Source organism: Delphinapterus leucas, chromosome 9 (genome assembly GCF_059928025.1).
Source record: "Delphinapterus leucas isolate spDelLeu-1000000601 "Yukka" chromosome 9, BTC_Dleu_Yukka2, whole genome shotgun sequence".
Lineage (NCBI taxonomy): Eukaryota > Metazoa > Chordata > Mammalia > Artiodactyla > Monodontidae > Delphinapterus > Delphinapterus leucas.
Window position 1 is genome coordinate 22409701 of NC_143137.1, and position 11240 is coordinate 22420940.

Genomic DNA, 11240 nt, shown 5'->3' on the forward strand with positions numbered 1-11240 from the left:
ATGAGCAGAATTTCATATGTTCTTGAAAGAGCGGGTATTCTGCTGTGGCTAGAGCTTTCCATTGAGTAGAAGAGAAAGGATAAAAGAATACAAGTTGGGCGACTTTGGAGTCTGAGGACTTTGGTCTTGAATCTGTGGGAAAAGGGAAGCCGTTGAAGAATTTTTGAGCAGGGAAATGACATTCAGGCTCAGGAAGATAATCCTGGTGTCTATATAGCATGCAGTAGGGGAGACAGGAGTCTGAGTGAGGTGTGATGGCAGGAAAAATGGATGCCTTGATAGAAATGTCAGTGGTGACTTCAACGTCAGTTTGGGCGTGAGGAAGAAGGGAGGAGTCATGGCTGGTCTTGAGGTTTGTGGCCTGCCCAATCAAGATAGAGAACTCAGGGCTTCCCTGGTGGCACAGTGGTTGAGAGTCCGCCTGCCGATGCAGGGGATGGGGGTTCGTGCCCCGGTCCGGGAGGATCCCGCGTGCCGCGGAGCGGCTGGGCCCGTGAGTCATGGCCGCTGAGCCTGCGCGTCCGGAGCCTGTGCTCCGCAGTGGGAGAGGTCACAGCAGTGAGAGGCCCGCGTACTGCAAAAAAAAAAAATTGAGAACTCAGGTGGGGAGGGAAGATAGTAGTTTTATTTTTAACATTTTGAGTTCAGTTATGTAAAAATATCTGTCTAGAAATGGTGTTTTAGAGGTCAGGAGAGGAGGGTTCATTGCATTAAAGTCAAGGATCATTGTTTCAAATGCTCAGAACCTATAGAATCTAAAGCCACAGAGAGTGATGCTGTCAACCTCATCATCTCGCAAGGATCTTAATGCCAGCCTGTTTAACAGTGTACCTGAGGGCTCCACACTACCTGTCAAGTTTATGGTGAATATACTACGAGGCTGGACTGAGTATACTTTCAAATAGTAATGGGTGGTCTCAGATGGGGTGATGATTAATTTTGTGTGTCAGCTTAACTGGGTTAAATATGACCAGATAGCTGGTAAAACATTATTTCTGGATATGTCTGTGAGCATGTTTCCAGAAGAGATTAGCATTTGAGTTGGTAAACTTAGTAAAGAAGATCACCCTTGGACTTCCCTGGTGGCACAGTGGTTAAGAACCCGCCTGTCAATGCAGGAGACGTGGGTTCAAGCCCTGGTCCAGGAAGATCCCACATGCTGTGGAGCAACTAAGCACATGTGCCACAACTACTGAGCCTGCACTCTAGAGCCCGTGAGCCACAACTACTGAGCCTATGCACCACAACTACTGAAGCCTCCGTGCATAGAGCCTGTGCTCCGCAAGGAGAGAAGCCACCAAAATGAGGAGCCCTCGCACTGCAATGAAGAACAGCCCCCGCTCGCCGCAAATAGAGAAAGCCCGTGTGCAGCAACAAAGACCCAATGCAGATAAAAAAAAAAAAGACCACCCTCAACAATGCAAGTGGGCATGATCCAATCCACTGCGAGCCTGAATAGAACAGAAAGGCTGAGGAAGGGCAAATTTGCTCTCTTCTTGAGCTGGGACCTTCATCTCCTGCCCTGGGACTTTGGAGCTCCTGGTTTTTGGGCCTTTGGAGTTGGACTGGGACTGAACCATTGGTTTCCTGGGCCTCCAAGCTTGCATATGGTGGATAATGGGACTTCTCAGCCTCTGTAATCACTTGAGCCAATTCACATAATACACGTTTCTTTATATGTATCCTACTGGTTCTATTTCTCTGGAGAATCCTGACTAATACAGATGGGATTGAGCTCATGAGCTTCATTTCCCAAAGTGTTTGTTCTCTTCCACACACTAGGACATCACTTCAACCCCAGGCTGTTATTCATTCTTCTTGTGGGTTGTTCCTCTAGAAGTGTTTGGTTTGACCTTTCTGGTAACCCACTTTTCCTGATTTGATTATTTGAAAAATAATTTTTTTCTTTTAAAGAATGAAATTGCCTAAAATTTTTATTTTGCTACTTTACTATCTTAAAGATAGCATTATAAATCATCATTATAAGGAATTTTCCCACTTGTACCTAGCCAGACCAGGTAGCTTATGGGGATACTGTGTAATCTGTCTCCTGCTGGCTCTCTCGCTGGTAAATAGAATTTCCAATGCCTTCCTTTTTACCTCCCAGGTCAGAACCTTCTTTTGCAGTCTTGGTCCCAGGGATCAAGGCACGTGGTGCCTTGAAGACCCCCAGCTGTTCAAGGCTATCCAGTCCTGCCAACCTTCAGATTCTCCATGTATTATTTTTCTTTACTGAGACCTCTTGGATTCTATGTTTTGTTTTCACAAAAGTTGCATTTCCCATCCAAGTAGACTATGTTTTCTCAGAGGTTAAGACTGGAGCTCAAAGACATTTAATAACAAGCTCTGTCATACAGCTAGAATGTGGCAGAGCCACACTTAAACCCATGTTCCCCAGCCTTCTGTTCCTTCCATTATAATACAGCTTGGAATACCTTTCAGCACAGTGAGTCTAAGATTTTCCTTTCCTGAACATAAAGTCGAGATCTGCCTCTCACAGCGGAAAGGAATCTCTTACAACCATTCATGGGACACCAGTATCCAGAATGAGTTTCTTATCTGGCTCTTTTTAGATTTTAGCCAACTTGAATAGACTTACCAGGGGGAACATTCTCTTTGGGGGCTTTCCTCATTTACTCATCAAACTCCTAGACCAGCTGTGGCTGCTTCAGAGCCAGCTTTTAAATCCCTTGCACCCTTTTCCATCTTTGGAACAGAAACAGCTGCATGTACAGCTTGACCAAGGGCAAAAGTACAAACACTTCTTCCTCCTCAGTTTTCCTTGCTATTTTTAGTTTTATTCCTATTCTGGGTTTTCTTTGTCTTTATATAGCTGTTATCTGGGTCGAGTGACCCATGCCCTTGGAAGTGAATGCATCACCCGAGCCCTTTAATTAGAGACCATCAGTCTATCTTTATCCCACGCTCTCTTTTCTCTCATTGCTTCGTGGCTGAAGTGTTGGTGGTGGTTACTATTTTTCTCTCCACAGAGCCTCTCTGGTTGACTCGACTGTCGTGTCGCTGAAGCCAGTTAGGAAGAGAGGGAAAGGGGAACATGTATGAAGGCCTCTGGGGAGGACTGGTAGGCCATGGAGATTGGTCGTGTATCCGAAGATTATCCAAAGATTCAGACCACCTTAATATACTTCTCAGCTTTTTGTCCTTACTTCTGTCAGCTACCTAGCAATATCCTAGGATGAGATATGGGGAAAAGATGGACTATTTCCCAGGTAGGTCAATAAAAGCCCTCAAAAGAGTTAAAGTAAGGACATAAAATGTTAGACCTGGAAGGAATTCTAGGTTTACCTCCAGGTCCCTCACTGTTCTCATGAGGAAGCCAAGGTCACAAAGGCAAAATCATTTTTAGCCTCCCCATCCATTTCCTAGCTGGTCTTGTCCAGCTTAACAAAACCAAAGGAGGAGAAAGAAATCTTGGGTGGCAGGATGGATTTTGAGCCATTTTGAAGTGATAGGCAAATACTGCAGGTGGAGTCTGCATCTTAGACCTGAGAGAGGAGAGAGGAACAGTCTAGAACAGGAGAACCTCTGAAAATTGATTTTACTACTACGACAAAAAGCTGTCACTCCAAGTACATATTAAACACTGCTTAGTGTTTAACCAAGCACTGTTCTAACACTGCCTCTAAAGCCTGTGTTCCCAACACTGTACTGTCTGTCTCCTAACCAGGAACCTAGTTCAAAAGAGGGAAAGTTGGACTTCCCTGGTGGCACAGTGTTTAAGAATCCGCCTGCCAATGCAGGGGACACGGGTTTGATCCCTGGTCTGGGAAGATCCCACATGCTGCGGAGCAACTAAGCCCATGCACCACAACTACTGAGCCCACGTGCTGCAACTGCTGAAGCCTGCACGCCTAGAGCCCGTGCTCCACAACAAGAGAAGCCACCACAATGAGAAGCCTGTGCACTGCAATGAAGTGTAGCCCCCGCTCACCACAACTAGAGAAAGCCTGCAGGCAGCAACGAAGACCCAACACAGCCAAAAAAAAAAAAGTTACATACATGAAAGATGTTCGATACATAGTTACTTATAATAAGAAGTTGACAATAACCTAAACATCTAACAATTGGAGCGTGATTAACTACATAGAGTTTAAATTGGTGGAATATAATTTAAGCTATTAAAATGGTGATTGTAATGATTCCGTTGGTGTGGAAAGTTGTTTGCAATACACATGAAAAACAATGCCGGAGCATATATCTCCACTGTGATTTATATACCCATGACTAGAAGAAAACTTGAGAAAATGAAAAGCCAAATTATTAAAATGGGATTATGTAATTTTCTTAGGATTTTTTGGTCAACATACTTCAGTGCAATGAAAAATTTTTTGTGTCCTTAATCTTTTTAATTCTATAACCAGTAGTCTGTGGCCTAGCAAAGATTTCTGGTAAAGTTTTTGTTCCCTCCTTAATCCAAATCTAGAAGTTTTTATATTTTGTTTCTCCTGTACTTTTTTTTTTTTGCGATACGCGGGCCTCTCACTGTTGTGACCTCTCCCATTGCGGAGCCCAGGCTCCAGACGCGCAGGCTCAGCGGCCATGGCTCACGGGCCCAGCCACTCCGCGGCATGTGGGATCTTCCCAAACCGGTGCATGAACCCATGTCCCCTGCAACAGCAGGCGGACTCTCAACAACTGCGCCACCAGGGAAGCTCTCTTCTGTACTTTTTGTATGCATTTGATATAGGATAGGTGAGAAACAATAGAAGTAACTAATAGCTTGAATTTAGCTTGAAAGCTGCCAAATATATTGCCTAGTTTTGGTAAATGTTTTTATGCAAACAAGTAAAAACAAAACCATTCTTGGTAATTTATTAGCTCATACTGGATATCATTTTACACAGTTTATAGACTGGGCAGGAAGCTACCTGTTCTATATCATATAGAGTAAGTCCCCTACATATGAACGAGTTCAGTTCTGAGAGCACGTTCGTAAGTCCAATTTGTTCATACGTCCAACAAAGTTAGCCTAGGTACCCAACTAACACAATCGGCTATATAGTACTGTACTGTCATAGGTTTATAATACTTTTCACACAAATAATACATAAAAAACAAACAAAAAATAAACACATTTTTAATCTTACAGTGCAGTACTTTGAAAAGTACAGTCGTACAGTACAACAGCTGGCATACAGGGACTGGCATCGAGTGAACAGCAAGAAGAGTTACTGACGAGGAGGGAGAGGAGTGGGGAGATGGTAGAGCTGAAGGACGGTCAGCAATAGGAGACGGAGGGCAAGCTGCAATTTCAATCACACCTGACTTTGATGGCACAGGTTCTGGTTCCTTTCTAGATTTGATTCTACCTACCCTCTCGAAAAGAACGATCCAATGATATCTGGGTAGTAGCTCTTTTTTTCTCACCATAGATGACACGGTAGCACTGTCGCATTCTGAATGGCTGCTGCAACCTTCGTGTTCCATTCTACGTTCTGGTCCTGTGCCTCAAAAACTAACATTGCCTCCTCAAATGAAGAAAATCCTCTTGCCACTTCCTGCATCATGAATCTCTTTGGCTCTTCGGTTACTTCTTCTTCCTTTTGTCTCTCTTTGTCCTTTCTCTGGGCCTCCGATTCCATTTTTTTGCTTTGATCCACTCTCTCAATTATTTTCACTTATGTTTCCATCGTTATTGCTTGGCGCTCCTTAGCAGTACCAGCGACATCACTGCTGCTTTTACACTTGCTTCTGGACATCCTGGGCTTGAAATAAAGAAGGGTACTTCTGTTCTCTATACAGTACTGTACAGTAAAGTACACAAAAGCACAACCACTTGTAGAGGATGCACGCATGTGACAATGTACGCCGGACACGTGAACTAATTTATGTGATTGGACATGCGAATGCACATTCGCATCTTTGAAAGTTTGCAGCTTGAAGGTTTGTATGTAGGGGACTTACTGTAGTAATAGAGGAGACATGCCCTCCTTTCTTCCCTTCCTCTATTCACCTTCAATCCACCTTCTCTCGAGTGCAGAATCTAGTTAATCCTTTCTGAGCTGAGTATCTTCATAGCTGTTAAAAAAGAAATGGGGGCACACCCATGTTCAATGCAGCATTATTCACCATAGCAAAGAGGTGGAAGCCTAAGTGTCCATGGAGGGTGAGTCGATAAAGAAAATGTGGGGCTTCCCTGGTGGCACCGTGAATAAGATCTGCCTGCCAATGCAGGGGACACGGGTTCGAGCCCTGGTCCGGGGAGATCCCACATGCCACGGAGCAACTAAGCCCGTGCGCCACAACTACTGAGCCTGTGCTCTAGAGCTCGCGAGCCACAACTACTGAGCCCACGTGCCACAACTATTGAAGCCCACATACCTAGAGCCCGTGCTCTGCAACGAGAAGCCACCACAATGAGAAGTCCAAGCACCACAATGAAGAGCAGCCCCAGCTCGCCACAACTAGAGAAAGCCACGTGCAGCAACAAAGACCCAACGCAGCCAAAAATAAATAAATAAAGTTATAAAAAATGAAAAAAAGAAAATATAGGAAATATGTAATGGAACATTCAGCATGAATGAAAATTTAAAAGAAGAAAATCCTGTCATACTCTACAGCATGTATGAGCCTTGAGGACATTCTCCTAAGCGAAATAAGCCAGTCGAGAAAAGATGAATACTGCAAGTTTCCACTTACATCTAAAAGAGGTATCTAAAGGAGTCAGACTCCTAGAAACACAAAGTGGAATGTGGTTACCAGGTGCTGGGAGGGAGGGGGAAAGGGAGAGTTGTCCATTGGGTTTAGAGTTTTAGTTTTGCAAGAAGAAAAAGTTCTAAAGATCTGTACACAACAATATGCATGTAGTTAACACTACTTACTCTCAAAAATGGTTCAGATGGTAAATTTTGTTATGTGTTTTTTTAACCACATTAAAAAGAAATGGCCACTTCTACTGCCACCAACCTTTTATATGTACAGAGCAGGATCACAACTTGAACTCTGTCCCTTTCATCCTCCCAGTCTAAGTTTGGGCAGCATCGTTCATCATCCCTTTTCCTTCTGTTGACATGTTTGGGTATGTCTTTGCTTTGAGGCTCTCCAGCTGTGCCATGGTCCTGGTTTTCCATGAGCTTGAAGTTGCTCTTTCTCTAATATGGGAAGAAAATGGATGTGAAACCAGATGTGAGAGCTTTCTTCTGTAGATCCAAAGAAATGAGATGTCAAGCGAAAGGCAACTTATCAGATACTAAGTGACTAGGAGCCATCTCCCCTCCCTAATTATCATGCCACATAAGGAAGAGTAAGTCGCACAGAGTAAGTAGCTACACAGAGTCAAGATCAGGTATGCTGAGCAGTAACGCAGCAGTACCTACCAGAGCCACTAGGTGGCTGCCGTGCACCACACCTGACTTCCCTACTGAGTGACATTGCAGAGACGGGATACCTGGCCTCCGCACTTCGTTGCTAATCACTAGCAGATCAACAGTGGGGGACAGTACAGCACTTACTTTTTCAAATGGCTTATTCTCATTTTCAGCATCATTCCTACTTTGTCCTTATTTGGTTACAGGTCTTCTCCTAACCAAACTTCTTTGAAGGCTGAAGCTGCCTTGTTTCTACCGTAGGCTTATATAGTGTGGAGCGAGAGAGACAGACTGAAAGCACTGAGATGGGTGGGACAGAGATAAAGGGAGAAAATGGAGCCACAGAAGGAAAAAAGTTCCAAGGTCAGGGTTAGGACCCTGTGTCCAGGATTAGGGGAACAAGCAGCAAGGACAAGAAGCTGATTGAATGGGAATTCAACAGCAAGAGGAAACCCAGGGCAAGATAAGCCATTGGCGGGGCACACTGTCACACATGAGGCAGCCCTTCTGAGGTGGCATCTTTGTGTCGCATCTCAGCACTGGGACTAGGGGCTGGGTCACCCCAGGGCCAACCCACAAAGTTAGGCAAGCCACTAATGAAGCTTTGAGGACATGTTCTTCGAAGCACGGGCCAGAGTGGTGTGTCACCAAGGCCACAGAGCAGCTGGACTCAGGAGATGACCCTTGTGAGGATTCCAAAGGCTGTGACTCATGCTAATTAACCCTGACTCGCTGTAGCACTGAGCACAATGAGGTCATTGTCTCCACTGAATTGAGTGGGGAAACTGAGGTGTGGAGTGGGGAAGCAGCTTTGCTCCATTAGTGGCACCAGGCCCTGATCAAATGCCCATGAAGCTGCCCTTGAAAATCAGGAGCAAATACTTCCCAGAGGGCGGTACAGAGGAGGAGGAGGAGAGAGGGACATTTTCTTCGAGCTACTTCCATGTGGAGCAGAGCCATACAACTCGACAGTGTTATGTAAAACAACAAGGAGTTGCAAAGACTACTTGGCCTCACCTGCTGCTTCTACAGTGGGGAATTTGAAGGCCAGAGTTGGGGAGTGAGGGCCAAGGTCGCACACTGGGTGTTGTGGCTGCACCAGGCCTGGAATCCTGAGGATCCATGCTCAGTCCTCTTGCACTACAGCCCCACTGTCAGCAGAAGAGGCAGTAACATGGAGTGTAAGAGCACTGGCTCCAGATCCAGTAGGCTGTGTTCAAATCCTGGATCCCCCAGGTTACCTGTGTCCTTCTGCGCCAGTGACTCCGTGCTTCAGTTTCTTCATCTGTAAAAAGGTAATAATGCTAGTTGCTATGTCATAGGGATGTTTGAGAATTAAGTGAGATATGTGAAGTGTTTAGAATAGTGTCTGGCATGTAGTAAGTGCTCAGTAAATACTAGCTTTTTAAAAAAATATTATTTCGATAAGGCAGGCATGACAATCCTTAGCTGCACACCTAGCCACTCAGCCACCCTATTGGCTTCAGCTCAATGCTCTCTCTGGCGAGGTTTCTCCAGTTCGCCTGGTCTCTTGGGTCTCCTGAGGGCAGAGAGCACTGAAACAACAGGTGTTGGGATCAAGAGGACGAGACATACCAGAGCCTCTGCACCACACGGTCCTTGCTCTGAGTAGGGCTCTTAGCCCAGCAGCCTCTGTGACATCATCAGACAACACAGGTGCTGGTGAGTCAGCTCCAAGCCCCGCTCTAGACGCATCAGGAAGCATCTTGGGCAAGAAGACACAGACCAAGGAAACCACATTCCTGCCAGTCTCCTCGGGTCCTAGCTCTGGGCCTGGCAAGTCCACCCTCAGAAAGTGGTGGTGCAGTGATGACAGGAGAGCTAATTACAGTCATCACCGTGCTGGGGTAAGAATACTAGCTTGTTGGTCCAGCGCAGCTTACCTGAGTCATCCATCCTGTAGCCTGTAGCCACCTGGGCCTGGAGCTGGACCAGCATGCTGCTGGGAGGCTGGAACACCTTCTACCTCCTGCGCTGGCGAGTGCCAGCACTTTCTGCTTGTTCTCCCTTCAGAAAGCAAGTCAAGGCAGTTTGGCCTCAGAGACACAGCTTCAAACTGAGTGAAGAGCCTAGAGGGTCCTTGACAGCAGGCCAAAGGCCCCAGGACCCATCCTGGGATGAGCAGAACCAGACCTGAGCCCTCAGAGCCTTCGGAAAATCACTTCCAGGGACCAGAGATGAAACCAAAAAGTAGAAAACGGATGGGGCGGCAGCTTCCTCCTCCCTCCATGCCACCCTTTACACCACTGAGCCACTTCTGTGCTCCACTGGCCCTGGGCGGGGAGTGGGGCGGGCAGGCACTCTTGCCAAGCCCCAGCACTCCCCAGGCCAACCCCGCAGATCCGCAGTGATATGAGTCACCTCCCACTAGCTCAATCTGGGGTTTTTGCAAAGTAAAATGAGGAAGAAAATAGGAGCTATATTTCACACACACACACACACACACACACACACACACATATTTAATTACAATAGAATCAGATAATACTTTTTCAAAAGGTATGATAAATGAGAATGAAAGTCCCGTGTTCTCTCTCTGACTCAGTGGGTGGGGGAGACAAGAAGGACATGACAGAGGAGAAAAGATGTGGGCCCCTTCTGTGGGACCAGAAGGAAGAAGTTTACAGCCTTGAGGTGATTTCCATGGTGGGGACCATCTGTGGCACAGCTGGTGAAGGGAAACCTGAAACGGTCTAGTGAAGACACCTATGGATGGGACAGGAGTCACAGGAAGTAATGCGTGAAAGCGGTAATCCCGTGGGCCTAGGTATGCGGCTCTCCTCCAGGAAGGAGAGCTAAAAAACCCCATAAAACAAAGCACTGGTCAAGAGGCCAGCTTCCCTGGGCCCTGGGGGACCTGAGGTGGGGATTGCGTCAGGCTCACTCCCCACAGCTGTGGCTATTGCTGGGCTCCTTCTCCCCAAGAAACTGGAGGCTTGGTGGTGGCGCCCCCTGCTGTGCAATCCGTGAGCACTTAAAGCCTCCGCATTTCCATTGCTACCCATTGCCCCTCAGCTTTCTAGTTTGGCAGGAAGTGAGGCTGACTGGCTGTCCCCTGAGGGAAGGGAGAGGCAGGAGGGAGGGTGAAGACCTAGTTCTGACCTGGCGGCCTAGAACATGACCTCAGTCTCCTAATAACTGGCTTTCTGGTTAACCTGCCAACCTAGGGTGACTCCCAGCCCTGACCTTTTTGACAGCCTTATAAAGAATATTGAGGCCTTCCCCAGAGCAAGCTTGCCATGAACACCAAGTGAAAACTGCATGGTCTTTTCGGAACCAGCCTCAGAAATTACACAGAATCACTTCTTCTGTATTGTATTGGCTACAAGCAAGTCATGAAGGTCAACTCAAATCCAAAGACAAGGATCCCCACCTTTCAAAGAGAGAGATGTCACACAACTTGAGGACATCTTTTAAAACACTACACCTCCCTCGTCAACTTCTCTGGGATGAAAACCTTAAAGGTTAAGGATGTAAGTGAATCCTTCAATTAGAACAAAGGTATGAGAGAGAGAGGCCAACTTCCTGAAGGTAAAGGGATATGCAAAGTCTTGGGATGCAGTGGGATCATCTATGTGAGTTCAAACAGGACATCTAAGGAGCTCAAGGATAGAACTCAGGCTTGAATACCATCAACTTAGTCAAGATTCATCCAAGGCAACCTACTGAATGGGAAAGAATATTTGCAAATCATATATCTGATAAGGGATTAATATTTAAAACATATAAAGAACCTATACAACTCAATAGCAAAAAACCAAATAATCCAATTAAAAAATAAGCAGTAGGGTTTCCCTGGTGGCGCAGTGGTTGAGAGTCCACCTGCCGATGCAGGGGACACGGGTTTGTGCCCCGGTCCAGGAAGATCCCACATGCCGCGGAGTGGTTGGG

The 11240-nt window shown here is 46.3% G+C and overlaps 1 long non-coding RNA gene across 1 annotated transcript; it reads right to left on the minus strand.

Moving 5' to 3' along the window:
• Positions 1–226: 226 nt before the first annotated feature.
• On the minus strand, positions 227–10995 carry LOC149748358 (uncharacterized). Its single transcript, XR_016394284.1, has 3 exons — positions 6928–10995; positions 5661–6039; positions 227–5591 (listed from the first exon to the last, which is right to left on the minus strand). It is a non-coding gene; the product is annotated as an uncharacterized LOC149748358 (long non-coding RNA).
• Between the last annotated feature and the right edge of the window lie 245 nt (positions 10996–11240).